Source organism: Salvelinus namaycush, chromosome 2, assembly GCF_016432855.1.
Source record: "Salvelinus namaycush isolate Seneca chromosome 2, SaNama_1.0, whole genome shotgun sequence".
Taxonomy (NCBI): Eukaryota; Metazoa; Chordata; class Actinopteri; order Salmoniformes; family Salmonidae; genus Salvelinus; species Salvelinus namaycush.
Genome location: NC_052308.1, coordinates 44,246,376 through 44,261,177, shown reverse-complemented (window position 1 = coordinate 44,261,177; position 14,802 = coordinate 44,246,376). Strand labels below are relative to the sequence as shown.

Here is a 14,802-nt window from a genome sequence, read left to right as displayed (position 1 = left end):
TGAGTGCAACCATATGAAGATCATCAAAGGTAAGGGATTCATTTTATCTCTATTTCTGACTCTGACTCTGACTGTTCTACTTGGCTGGTAACTGTTTGTAATGAATTGTCTAGTGGGCTATGTTCTCAAATAATCGTAAGGTATGCTTTCGCCGTAAAGCATTTTTTAAATCTGACACCGTGTTTGGATACACAAGACGTTCATCTTTAACTTCTCTGGGGCAGGTGGGACGCCGGCCAATAGCCAGGGAAAATACAGCGCGCCATATTCAAATAACATGATATAAAAATCAAACTTTCATTAAATCACACATGTAAGATACCAAATTAAAGCTACACTCGTTGTAAATACAGACAACATGTCAGATTTCAAAAAAGCTTTTCGGCGAAAGCATAAGATGCTTATCTGATGATAGCACAAACAAACAGAGTAGCATATTTCAACACTGCAGGCACGACACAAAACGCAGAAATAAAATATAAATCATGCCTTACCTTTGACGAAATTCTTTTGTTGGCACTCCAATATGCCCCATAAACATCACAAATGGTCCTTTTGTTCGATTAATTCTGTCGATATATATCCAAAATGTCAATTTATTTGGACCATTTCATCCAGAAAAACACAGCTTCCAACTTTCGCCAAGTCACTACAAAATATATCAAAAGTTACATGTAAACTTTACCAAAACATTTCAAACTACTTTGGTAATACAACGTTAGGTATTTTTAAACGTTAACTTCTTCTGGCTGCAAGCCCGAGGCCGGCCACAATATGACAACAGCCACTTCAAGTGCAGGGCGCGAAATTCAAAATATATTTTTTAGAAATATTTAACTTTCACACATTAACAAGTCCAATACAGCAAATGAAAGGTACACATCTTGTGAATCCAGCCAACATGTCCGATTTTTAAAATGTTTTACAGCGAAAACAGCACGTATATTTATGTTAGCTCACCACCAAATACAAAAAAGGACAGACATTTTTCACAGCACATGTAGCATGCACAAAGCCAACCTAACTAACCAAGAACCAACCAAACTAACCAACAAACAACTTCATCAGATGACAGTCTTATAACATGTTATTCAATAAATCTATGTTTTGTTCGAAAAATGTGCATATTTCAGGTATAAATCATAGTTTACATTGCAGCTACAATCAGAAATTGCACCGAAAGCAGCCAGAATAATTACAGACACCAACGTCAAATACCTAAATACTCATCATAAAACATTTCTGAAAAATACATAGTGTACAGCAAATGAAAGACAAGCATCTTGTGAATCCAGCCAATATTTCCGATTTCTTTCACAATATAGCGTTATATTAGCTTACCACAATAGCCAGAAACACAAGCCATTCCCCAGTAGCAAAAGTTAGCGATCGTAACAAACCAGCAAAAGATATATAATTTTTGACTAACCTTGATAAGCTTCATCAGATGACAGTCCTATAACATCAGGTTATACATACACTTATGTTTTGTTCGAAAATGTGCATATTTAGAGCTGAAATCAGTGGTTACACATTGTGCTAACGTAGCTTCTTTTTCCCACAACGTCCGGATATTTTTCTGACACTTTTTCTGACACACATATTCTGACCAAATAACTTTTCATAAACATAACTAAAAAATACATGTTGTATAGGAAATGATAGATACACTAGTTCTTAATGCAATCGCCGTGTTAGAATTCTAAAAATAACTTAATTACGACATCCAGCTTAGGTATAGCGAGAGAGTACCCAAAAGCTGGGCGCAAACGACTAGCACAACATGTTCGACAGATATATGAAATAGCATCATAAAATGGGTCCTACTTTTGCTGATCTTTCATCAGAATGTTGTACAAGGGGTCCTTTGTCGGGAACAATCGTTGTTTGGATTTAGAACGGCCTTTTTCCCTCTCGATTTAGCAAGCACACTTGCCAAGTGGCGCGAATCTCTCCATCGTCAACAAACGGAAGAGAACGGAACACGGCAAAACTCCCGAAAAAATTTCAATAATCTGATTAAACTATATTGAAAAAACATACTTTCGGATGATATTGTCACATGTATCAAATAAAATCAAAGCCGGAGATATTAGTAGTCCATAACGACAGCTTATCAGAAGGCAAATCCAGGTCCCTTGACGCGCTCTCCAGAAAACAGGAAACTGGTGACACGTCATACAAAGAGCAATTATTCGAGCCCAGATCAAGTTACACACTCCATTTCTTCTCTCACTGCTTGTCGACATCTAGTGGAAGACGTATGAAGTGCATCTAAACGAATAAATATCAAGGACTTTAATAGGCAGGCCCTAGAAGAGAGCATCGATTTCAGATTTTCCACTTCCTATCAGGAAGTTTGCTGCAAAAGGAGTTCTGTTTTACTCACAGATATAATTCAAATGGTTTTAGAAACTAGAGAGTGTTTTCTATCCAATAGTAATAATAATATGCATATTGTACGAGCAAGAATTGAGTATGAGGCCGTTTGAAATGGGCACCTTTTATCCGGCTACTCAATACTGCCCCTGCAGCCCAAACAGGTTAATAATCGATCCATTTGAAGATGGGATGATCTGTGTTCAATACAAAAAGAAAACAAACTGACGCAACTTTTTCCGTAACGTGACTCTCTCAAAAAACGTACTTCTTGTGACCCTCATTTACGATAGCCCTACTTCTTCACTACACAAAGGAATAACCTCAACCGATTTCCAAGGACTGGTGACATCCAGTGGAAGCGGTAGGAACTGCAAGCAAGTTCATTAGAAATCTGGTGTCTCTAAAAAACTAATTGAAAAGACAGTGACATCAAAAAAATACAAATTCTGAATGGTTTGTCCTCAGGGTTTTGCCTGCTACATACGTTCTGTTATTGTCACAGACATGATTCAAACAGTTTTAGAAACTTCAGAGTGTTTTCTATCCAAATCTACCAATAATATGCATATCTTATATTCTGGGGATGAGTAGCAAGCAGTTGAAATTTGGCATGCTATTTTTCCCGAAAGTGAAAATGCTGCCCCCTGCCCTCAAGAAGTTAAACCTATGTAAAATATGTTTTGTTTTCTGAATTTTTATAATGAGTATTTCTGTATTTGAATTTGGCTCCTAGCAGTTTCACAGGCTGTTGAAGAGGTGGGACGCTAACGTCCCACATACCCAAGAGAGGTTAAGACGGAATGTAGTATGTTCAATACCGGAGATAAATAACGAAGTGCGCGCCCTCATCCAAACGCGCCACAAGACTACAGTCCAAATGAGAGCCACCTTGAAAAACTACAACTACTAACTCATTTTTCAAAAAACAAGCCTGAACCCCTTTCTGAAGACAGTTGACATCTAGTGGAAGCCATAGGAACTGCAATCTGGGAGCTATTTATTTGAATATCCCATAGACAAGCATTGAAATGGACTGTGACCTCAAAAAAATATAAAAATTCCAGATGGATTCTCCTTGGGTTTTCGCCTGCCATATCAGTTCTGTTATACCCACAGACATTATTTTAACAGTTTTAGAAACTTCAGAGTGTTTTCTATCCATATATTATATATGGATATCCTAGCTATGCATATCCTAGCTTCTGGGCCTGAGTAACAGGCAGTTTACTTTGGGCACGTCAGTCATCCGAATTTCCGAATACTACCCCCTAGCCCTAAGAAGTTAATGAGTTACTGTTTCCCAAATTAACTCAAGAATATATCAGAATATATCGATGTCCTAATTGTCAATAATAAATAATTTCCTCATATCAGTCTCATTCTGAATGTCGTAGACTCCGTAAATCTGCACAAACCCGGGTCTCATTGATCATTCTGTACCACAAAACATATTTTATATAGGTTTAAAGATGAACGTCTTGTGAGTCCAACCACGGTGTCAGATTTAAAAATCACAAATTTATTTGATTTTTTATTTACTTAAAGGCTACATGATAACATAAGATACACATACACACACGGTATAGGTTATTGATTAGAAACTTGATACGATGACAAGAGGTCCTTAGCGTACCAACACAATATGACACGTGTTACACAAGATGGAGATTTAAATAGAGAGAGAGAGAGCGGGAGAGAAAGAGAGAGAAAGAGAAACAACCCATGGATACATTTGTAAACTACACTTAGTTTAGCCGTAATACCTTGCCCCAAACTGCCGCTCTTATGGGTAAGAAGTGTTATGCATGTATTTATGTGTTGAAGGTCTTCGTTGCATATCTCTGTTGGGCCCAGGCCTTCGTGGGCCGAGTTCTTCTTAGTGAGAAAGGTTCGACGTAGACCTTGTTCTTTGGGTGGCCTTCTCCATCGTTCTCAGTTGTAAGTCTCTGATTGTCCACAAGATGTCACAACGTTCTTTCTCTTTGTTGTCTGTTTCCTTGTAATCGTTCTGGAAGAGTGGTCTTCTGAGGATGGCTAATCACCCGTGTAGATGATCCCAGCGTGGGGATGGAAGCACTGTAGATGAATGATAACTTGAAAAGAATAACCGGATGGTTCTGCTTAAATTCACCTTCTTAGCTACAGTACTTAGAACAGCCATTCAACCGTAGCATTGATTGTTAAGAGGTTCCTTTGTCTTCTTCACAATCCAGATCAAAGTCAAAAGGTACAGAACGGAAGGAGACAAAGGGAGACAAAGGGCTGTGAAACATGGGTTTGATTTTAGACACATGAAAAGTGGGATGTACTGTATATGGAGGGTATGGGGCAAAAGAAGACGAACAGCAGAGGGGCTAATGACCTTGGAGATGAGGAAAGAGCCGATAAACCAGGGGGGAAGTTTGCGGGAAAGGCAGATCCCGGGTGAACAGCCATACCTTCTGGACGAGACAATACCGGGGAGCTGTGGTCTGGTGGCAGTCCGCTTGACGTTGATACATGGAGGTGGTCTTGAGAAGGGCCGACTGGGCTCTCTTCTAGGTACGACGACAGCGGCGGACACACATCTGGGCCAAAAGTATGCCGACCTCTTCCTCTTGCTCAGGGAAGAGCGGGGGCTGATAGTCTAGGGAACACTCAAAGGGCAAGGAAGGGTGTTGTGTGTGTATTCGACCGACACTAGTTGCTGGCTCCATGTGGATGGTGTTGGCGGAGACCAGGCAGCGAAGATTAGTTGCCGAGTCTTGGTTGGCTCGCTCCGACTGGCCGTTCAATGTGGGGTGAAACCCGGAGGACAGTCTGGCGGACGACCCAATGAGTGTGCAGAACGCCTTCCAGAACCGGGATGAGAACTGAGGACCCCGGTCGGAGACCATGTCTACTGGGAGTCCATGGACCCGGAAGACGTGCTGCACCATGAGGTGGGTCGTCTCTTTTGCTGAGGGTAGGTGGGCCGTCTCTTTGGCTGAGGTTGCAGGAGACCAGCAGGAGCTTGCCGAGGAGTCTTGTTCTACATACAGACCGTATGTGGCGATGTGGCGATGAATGCGGAGACATCAGGAATCATGATAGGCTACCAAAATCATTGTCGCACAAAGGCCAGGGTCCGACAGGAGCCCGGGTGGCAGGCAAGCCTAGAGGAGTGAGGACTGAGGAGGGGACCGCGTCAGGAACAAACATTCGGTTATCTGAGCCACCCCGGGGTTAGGCTGGGAACGCTGAGCCAATGTATCCCCCACCTTAGTGCCGTCGCCAGGCACGAGGTGGGAAGGATGGTCTCGGATTCCAGTGTTGTAGACATGGGGCTTTAGCGGTGCCACAGCTCATCTGGCTTGACATTCTTGGATCCCGGTCGGTTTGAGAGGGAGAAGTTGAACCTGGTGAAATGCAGGGCCCATCTAGCTTGCCTGGAATTGAGACAATTGGCGGTGCAGTTGGTCCACTTGTGGTCGGTCCACTCATTGAACGGATGTTCCATCCACTCCAGCCAGTGCCTCCACTCCTCCAACACCATTTTTACTTCGAGAAGCTCACGATTCCCCACATCATAGTTCCTCTCCCTGGCGTTGAGGCAATGGGAGAAGGTGGCATAGCGATGTAACTTGAGCTCCTGGACAGCACAGCCCCCACTCCGACACCCGAAGCATCGGCCTCCACCACGAACTGGCGGGACAGGTCAGGATGAACCAAGATGGGAGCAGTGGTGAAACGGTGTTTGAGATCCCAGAACGTCCGGTAAGCAGCTGGGGACCATGTGAATGGAACCTTGGGAGAGGTGAGTGTAGACAGGGGGGAAACCAGGGTGGTGTAACCCCGGATAAAGCAGCGATGAAAGTTTCTGAATACCAGGAAACATTGCAGTTGCACCCTGGACGTAGGCTGGGGGCCAATCCACCACCGCTCTCACCTTCCCAGGATCCATCTGGACACTCCCTGCAGTGATGATGTAACCCAGGAAGGAGATGGTGGAGCGATGGAATTCGTACTGCTCCACTTTCACAAAAAACTGGTTCTCCAGGAGGTGTTGGAGAACCTGTCGGACGTGGCGCACGTGTTCTTGGACAGAGCGGTATGAGACGAGGATGTTGTCGAGGTAGATGAAGCAGTACCGGTTCAGTATGTCGCGGAGGACATCATTGACAAGATCCTGGAACACAGCAGGGGCGTTGGTAAGGCCATAGGGCATGACCAGATACTCATAGTGACCTCTGGCCATGTTGAAGGCAGTCTTCCACTTGTCCCTTTCCTGTATCCGCACCAGGTGGTAGGCATTCCATAGGTCCAGCTTGGAGAGCACAGTGGCCCCCTGAAGCGGCTCGAAGGCCTAGGAGATGAGTGTTAGTGGGAAGCGGTCCTTCACTGTGATGTCGTTGAGACCCCTGTAGTCGATGCATGGGCCATGGGTTTTGTCCTTCTTCTCCACAAAGAAGAACCGTGCACCGGTGTGGGAGGTAGGAGGACGGATGAACCCTGCAGCTAGGGAGTCCTCACTGTAGGTCTCCATAGCCTTGGTCTCCGGACCCGACAGAGAGTACAGTCGTCCCCGGGGTGGAGTGGTGCCTGGGAGAATGTAAATCCCGCAGTCATAGGGTCAAAGCGGCGGAAGCGAAGTGGCCCAGGCATTATTGAACACCTCCTGGAGGTCCAGGTACTCTGCGGGAACGGCAGAGAGGTCCTGGGCAACTTCCGAGCCCCCAGGAAGATTTCCTGGGGCAGGCTGTGCTGACTTCAGGCACTGAGCATGGCAGAGCTGGCTAGCTCTGCCTAGTTGCATTGGCTCGGGAAGAGGTGAATTGGCAGACTTCGGAGACTCTCGGGGGAACCCGAGGCTAGTCAGAAGTCCCAGACACAACTCGCCTCGGAGGCGATGTGGAATCCTTTGGCGGGCCAGTGAAATCAAATCTCCTCTCCTTCCTTCGTTCCCGTAGTCACCCATCGATCCGAATGGTCAAGGAGATGAGCAAGTCGAGATCTGACGGTAGTTCCCGGGCTGCAAGCTCGTCCTTTACTTCCCCCGATACTCCATGCAGGAACATGTCAAACAGCGCTTCTGGGTTCCAGGGGCTCTCAGCCAACGTGCGAAAATCCTCTGCATAGTCTGCCACAGTAGCTGGAGCAGCTTACGAGCAGCCTCTCTCCCGGACAACGGAGATTCAATCACCTTCCGAAATTCTGCCACAAACTCCACCAGACTGAGGCAGATGGCGGACTGTTGCTCCCACGCCACCGTAGACCAGGCGAGTGCACTCCCGGACATCAGCATTATCTATCCTCGAGCGATCCGAGGGGAACAAAGAAGTCTGCAGCTCTTAAATTAGGGGGCACTGGAAGAGAAAATGTCAGGACAGATGCTGGGAGATGAGAAGCAAGTGCAGGGAGTGAACATTTAATAAATGACAGAACATGAAACAAAACACGCACAGCGTCTGGACAGGGGAAACAAAACAACATTAACCTCTTAAATAGACAACCGTGACTTAATTGTTTTTCTCTTTCAAATGTATATTATATTAAGTGGTACAGTATCTGCATGAGTAGTTAAACATTGAAAATAAATGTATAATTACATTAAAGACACACTCCATCATCCCTCTGATCTCACAGATCGTCCTCAGCCCAGTCTAACAGTGATTCCTGCAGTCATCAATGAGAGAGACTCAGTTCAGCTGAACTGTCAGACTCCTCCATCTGTCTCTGAGTGTTACTTCAAAATAGAGGGGCAAGTGGAATTCACCCTACCATCACCCTGTCAACAGACACTCACAGGAACACTACTGGTGAAGTGGACAGGTCAGACATCACCAGCTGAGGTCAAAATACAATGTCAGTACAGTGCTACAGGTTCACAGTTTAGATCCATATTCAGTGAGCCTTCAACAGTCACAATTCAGGGTAAGAAGATTGTTTGAATGTTTGTAAACAATGTACTGTTGCGCCATCATTACCATGTTCCTCTTGTGATATGTTATCATACTGTGTGTTGTCGTTAGCTATTACATGAATCAATCAAGCAATATATTATATCTCCTTAATTTCCCATACTGTCGCTGCATGAGGTAATGGACTCAAGATCCTTAAGTCTGAAAAAACAAGGAGGGACTAGGCTATCAGTACATTTCTCAAAACCACAAAACCACTAAATGCTAAATTCCCCTATTCTCACAGACCTTCCTCAGCTGACAGTGAGTTCTACAGTCATTAGAGGGACAGAATCAGTTCAGCTGAGTTGTGAGACTCCTCCATCTCTCCCTGTCTCTCACTGTTACTTCTACATAGAGGGGGGGGAGAATCTTCCAGACTCATCGTGTACACAGACAATAACAGGAACTGAGCTGCTGAAGAGGTCTGGTCCAACAATTCCATCTGTGGTCAAAGTGACGTGCTACTATGCTGTAGGGAGGTCTCACACATCTCCTTTAAGTAACCCTGTCTCAGTCACTGTTCAGGGTAAGCAGGTGGTTTATAAAATTATACACTTCACTGTTATATTAATTATGCTCATTCTGAGTGAGATCTTATAATGTCGTATTTCCTAAACATATTCATATCACATAATGATAGGATTTTCTGTACTTTGTACAAACATAGATACTGATATAGTTGAACATTTTATTCATGGATGTCCATGTTGTTAGTATGTATGGATTACCTGTAATGTTTTTAAATGCAACTTTCAAAGAGACACTATTCTCACTAGTCAGCTCTACAGTCATCAGACAGACAGAGAGACTCAGTTCAGCTGAGCTGTCAGACTCCTCCATCTGTCTCTGTGTCTCAGTGTTACTTCTACACAGAGGGGAGAGATCCTAAACCCTCACCCTGTACGAGGTCACTCACGGGGACTGAGCTGCTCTCGTGGGCAGGTCAAAGTTCATCTGCTGAGATCAAACTGAGATGTTTTTACACTGTAGAAACTCACTAGAAACTCACTATCCATCTATCCACTATGCACAGTTACTATTCTTTGTAAGAAATTATTATTCAGATTGTATTAAATGATTCTGTTTAAATCTCAATCTCATCCAATGTCATTCCAAAATAGCTGTTGTGAAGACAATAAGTCTATATAATATTTTAAATGTATGTGTCAAAAGTAGAGTTTTAACATCTCACGGCAAACAACCACAGAGACAGGCCAAAGTACAATCAAAGGTTCTCAGCTTTACACAGTAATACACAGTATCACTATAGACCTATTAGAAACGTATAAATAGGCTGGGATTTAGGGCTGTAGGCTAACTGGAAGAAACGAGCCAAACTAACACAGCGGTTGATTCCCGATCTGTGGCCAATGTTCATTCGGCTCTACCCGAGCAAGGTTCAGATCTTCCCCCCGAGCAGATATGGTGTTCAATGGCAGGTCGCCTTCTGTCCCTCGCTCCGCTCCGGCCTGGCTGTGTGGTAGAGTTGGGTGTAGCCTCTCAGCTGCGTCAGGCGTGTCCCCTGTGTCTGTAGTCGTGGGGGACAGAAAACACACAAATAGAGCATGTACTGACCAACAATTGGGGTCACACTCACACGTTCGAAACGAGCACTTTTCTTTAGTAGTGCTGCAGAGAGCGTTGTGATTTGTGTCTTTCCTACAGCAGGGACCAGCAGAGAGGAGCAGTGAGTTGGTCGAGAGGTCCCTGGTCTAGTTCCTTATAACTCTAGTTCTGGGGGCGTGTTCAGCAATTCGTTTTGGGAGGGAGGAGATGATAGGGAATTGGCATCAGCTGTCTCAATGTCACTTTAGTCCATGCTAATCTGTGGAATCACAGCACACCATACTAGCAAGCAAAATAGTCCATACAATTCAATTTGATTTCACACGTGAGAATGTATGGAATTAAGTGAAAGGCAATTGTTGTAAACACACAGCACACATGATTAAATTTCACTCATAAATAGGCATGATATCAAATAAGACATGCTGATACATACTTTAAAGAGAATGGCAGACTCTAGTTTAGTAAGAGTCAGTGTCACTTGTGACATATACATTACATTCAATCAGAGTGATGCAAAAAGGAGTCTCTGTCCTTTCCTAACAGATCCAAAACCAGACATTACAGTCAATTTTGATGAGAACTTCACCATCATCTGTTTGATTCCTGGATCCGTCAGTCCTGACACCACCTGTAACCTGTATGTTGGAGAGGAGAGTCAGCCATCCTTCACAGCAAAGATCAAGAAGAGAAAAGCCACCTCAGCATCCAGACAGCAGTTCTGTCAATTCACTCTTAAACATAGTGATCTGATCAGTCGTCTACAGTCAGTGAGGAGTAAGGAGGTGAGCTGTGACTACAGAGTGAGCTCAGGAACAAACTCTCTCTCTCCACGCAGTGATGGGAAAAGCTTTGCACGTGAGTCATTATCTAAACAAATCTATCAGGGCTGCAGGTCTTCATGATCTGACTCACTTTGATTTTAGCATCTTCTTAGTATGACGATACTCATTCTGACCAACAAACTAAATACCACATTTCAATCCCAAATGTTTTTAGATCTAGTGGGAGTTCACATTAGTGATCCAACATCTAAACTCTTTCCAGCAGGTAGGCTACACATTTGTTTTGTTTCTTTTTTTAAATGTACTTTGTGGTGCTGCTTATGTCTGTGGCGGTCTCAAAACTTCGTCAGCCGGTGATTGTCAAGCAAATAAGTCTCACAGTAATTGACCGTTAATTAACATAAACACATTTAGCATCTCCAATCTTCCACACACAGCCGACAAGCCATTTTAAAAAGTCTCATAAATCCATGTAATTTAGGCTACACATTCACAATAAATCCATTATTTATTTTAGACAGGTCTGAAGAAGCATGATATGAAGAAAATGTTGTATATTTCAGAAGAAAAGAATAGCATACTGTGAGTTGTCCTTCTGTTAGGTCCTGTTCGCTGTTGGCTACACTACTTCATCCAGTAGACAATATTTTCTTATAATTCCGTGGTATTATTCTATAGTATGAAGAATACAATTAAACAAATGCTTAATTTAGAGTTATTAATGTAACTTTAGTTGTTCTACAAACGATGGGCTACATGTTTAGAGTTTTAATACATTGTCAGGCTGCATGATGAGACTAATGATGATTTGAAAAAGGTTTGCTGAAAGGCATGAGCTCTGCTTTGTTTTTTCACAGGCTGTACACACTCCAATAGTCTGTCATTCACAATTTGACAAGCACTTGATAATGCCTCCAATTTCACGGTGGCATCCCCTATGTGGCCGTAATGCACCCTAAAAAAATCCATGCCTTTTGCGGCCCGGAGTGCTGCGTTGCGCCCTTCTCCCTGAGTGTGCTGCCAATCCAAAGCTCTCTCACTCATATGGCTCTTTGTCACATGATAGGGTCTTTCACACAGGCTACAAGTTAAGACAGACACATCGGAGACGCAACTGTGCACGTCCTTATCTAATTGCGAGGTTCCATTTGATGATATTGGAAGAACTGTCCACATTACCTTTTCATCAGCCTACAAGATAGGTTGGCCTAACGAACAGCAAAAGCACTAGCCTATGTCAATCTACTATCTCCCATAGTACAAAAATCGACCTATTCTATTCTGTGTGAGAAATAGATATACCAAACATAGTCTGGGACAGTTGTGGGATGTGATAGATCCCAAATTAATAAAACTATGTTATGCAATGTGTCTGACACAACAGATCAGAACGTTTAGCTTGACATGTTGATAAAATATTAGGCTATTTCTTCAAATTATAAGCGCAGCAATGCGCACATGGTAGTAGGCTATAATTGCGAATGTTCCATTTGTGGAAAACACCATTATCAAAAGTGACCGATTGTAATTTAAAAATAAAAAGTGACCTCTTGTAAGTAAGCATTTCAAGGTAAGGTCTACACCTGTTGTATTCAGCATGTGACACATAAAGCCAGTGTAGTGGTAACACGGTCACCGCAACAGCCCTAGTGCTGCTGTTATTTTATAGCAGAGCTCGTTACAGCAGTAAGAAAGGCCCTGGTTCTACTTTGCCCCTCATCATCACAGTGAGTCCTACAACAGGTGTATTGGTCCTCTAAGGGACCGTCTTTGCAAATACTGTTTCCAGTTGTACATTCAGTCAAAGGTCTGGGTTTTAACAATAATGTGCCACATTATAATGTTGTGAACGTGTCATCTTTCTGTTGACTGAGTTGTGTTGTTTTCTAACTAAATGATGAATACCTTAATTCTTGTGTAATCAGATACACAATTAACTCGTCTTGTATTGCTTCCCAGCAGGTTCGACTGTTGGTTCTACTTTGACCCCAAACACCCCAGTGAGACCAACAACCAATATGCCCACTAAAAGTTTGCATTTAAACATTTTCTGTTCTCATTAATTCACTAAAGCTCTGACCGGTTAACTAAAAAACCTATTCATAGCTGCTTGTAATTCCAGTCTAGATTTGTGTATTTTTGTCCATCTGATTTGTAGGTAATGTGTAGTATACTTCTCTTTTTCTGCTTAATTAATGAATTTCTGGTGTAATGAGTTCTCTTCTCACCAGGTTTGACCTCTCCTTTGACCCCCCATACAGCACTGAATCCATCACCAGGTGTGTTAGTCATCTTTACCTAGTTAGCAGATAGAACCGAAAGAAATAGAATTGCTTAATGTTCCTCGGGTTTTTGTACGTTTTTTTCAATAGAAATTTGCCTCATTATAAAAAAAGAGGTTGATACTTGATTCATTAAATCAAACCATTTATATACTATATTTTTGTATAATTAGAATGACTTTCCTTGCACCAGGTTTGACTGTTAGTTCTACTTTGACCACTGACACTCCAAGTAAAGGTCTGGCCACTAGACTTTAGTTTAGTGTGTAATAAGTTGTGTTGTGTGGTAATTGTTAATAAAGGGTATCTCTCTTCCATGTGCACATGAGGTCAAAGATCCACAGACATTGTTGTGAATTCAAACAGTCCAGAAAGTGTTCCAGGTACGTGTCCTTCTCAAGCTGCCTACCTGTATTTTTTTTACACAACTGAGACATGCAACCTCACAATTTAATGCCACATTTTCTGAGATCAAATGTTGAGATGTAGTATTGACCCTGGGGATACAAGCTAATGACCTTCCCAATGTCACCAAACAGCTGTGCAATTATGTCAGGCAGCAGTGGGTGTGGCTTCTGGAGTGGGGATTCAAATACTTTTTCCAAATGTACATTCAGTCAATGGTTTAGATTTGAACAATAATATGCCATATAATGAAATTCTGAACATGTAATCTCTCTACTGACTGAGTTCTGTTGTTATCTGACAAATAATAAATACCTTTATACTTGTGTAATCAGATATACAATCACTTTTTATTTCTCCCAGCAGATTCGACTGTTATTTCTACTTTGATTACTGGCATCACAGTGAGACCAACTACCAGTAAGTAGGCCCTAAGTTTAGCTTAGCAATTAGAATATTTTTGTTCACATTAATTCAGTAAAGCTCCAACTGGTTTACAAGAACAATATACCTATTCATATCTACTTGTCCTTTCAGTCTGTAGGTAATGCATTGGATGCTTCTAACTTCCTTCTTAAAATGACCATAGTCTTAATGAAACAAATTTGATTAATACATTTTTTTTTTGTGTAATATGAGTTCTCTCATCTCACCAGGTTTGACCTCTCCTTTGACCCCCAGCACAGCAGTGAATCCTACATCAGGTGTGTTAGTCATCTTTACCTAGTTAGCAGATAGAACTTAAAACAAATAGAATAGCTTAATCTTACCCAGGTTTTCTTACTCACAAACTTCCCCTGATTTAAAAAAGAGGTTGATATTTCATTAATTAAATCAACCCATTTAGATACATTTATTATTGTATAATCAGATTCAATGACTTTACTTTGCATCAGGTTCGACTACTAGTTCTACTTTGACAAATGACACACCAAAGAGCCCTAATGATTTTAGTTTAGTGGCGTAATAAGTTGTGTTGTGTGTTAACTGTTAACAAGTCTCTCTCTTGCATGTTCCCAGGAGGTCAAAGCTCCACAGAAAGTGTTCTGGGTAAGTATCCTTCTCTAGCTGACTACCTGTCTTTTCCTACACAAATCAAACAACTGAAACATACAACCTCACAATGAACATTTGTATAAACTCTAGAGATGTGGTATTGACCCTGGGAACACAAGCTAATGACCTTCCCAATGTCACCAAACAGCTGTGCAATTATGTCAGGCAGCAGTGGGTGTGGCTTCTGGAGTGGGCATTCAAATACTTTTTCCAATTGTACATGCAGTCAAGGTTTTAACAAATTATAAAATAGTGAACATTTAATATTTCTACAGAATCAGTTGTGTTCTACTGACTCAGAAATAATGAATACCTTTTGTCTTGTGTTATCAGATACAGAATTAACTTGTATTACTTTCCAGCAGGTTTGACTGTTACTTCTACTTTGACCCCTGGCATCACAGT

The 14,802-nt window shown here is 42.3% G+C and overlaps 1 long non-coding RNA gene across 1 annotated transcript; it reads left to right on the top strand.

The window, feature by feature from the left end:
• The first annotated feature begins 13,267 nt into the window (after positions 1-13,267).
• Positions 13,268-14,045, top strand: LOC120028184. Its single transcript, XR_005473409.1, has 3 exons — positions 13,268-13,319; positions 13,708-13,761; positions 13,998-14,045. It is a non-coding gene; the product is annotated as an uncharacterized LOC120028184 (long non-coding RNA).
• Positions 14,046-14,802: the final 757 nt, after the last annotated feature.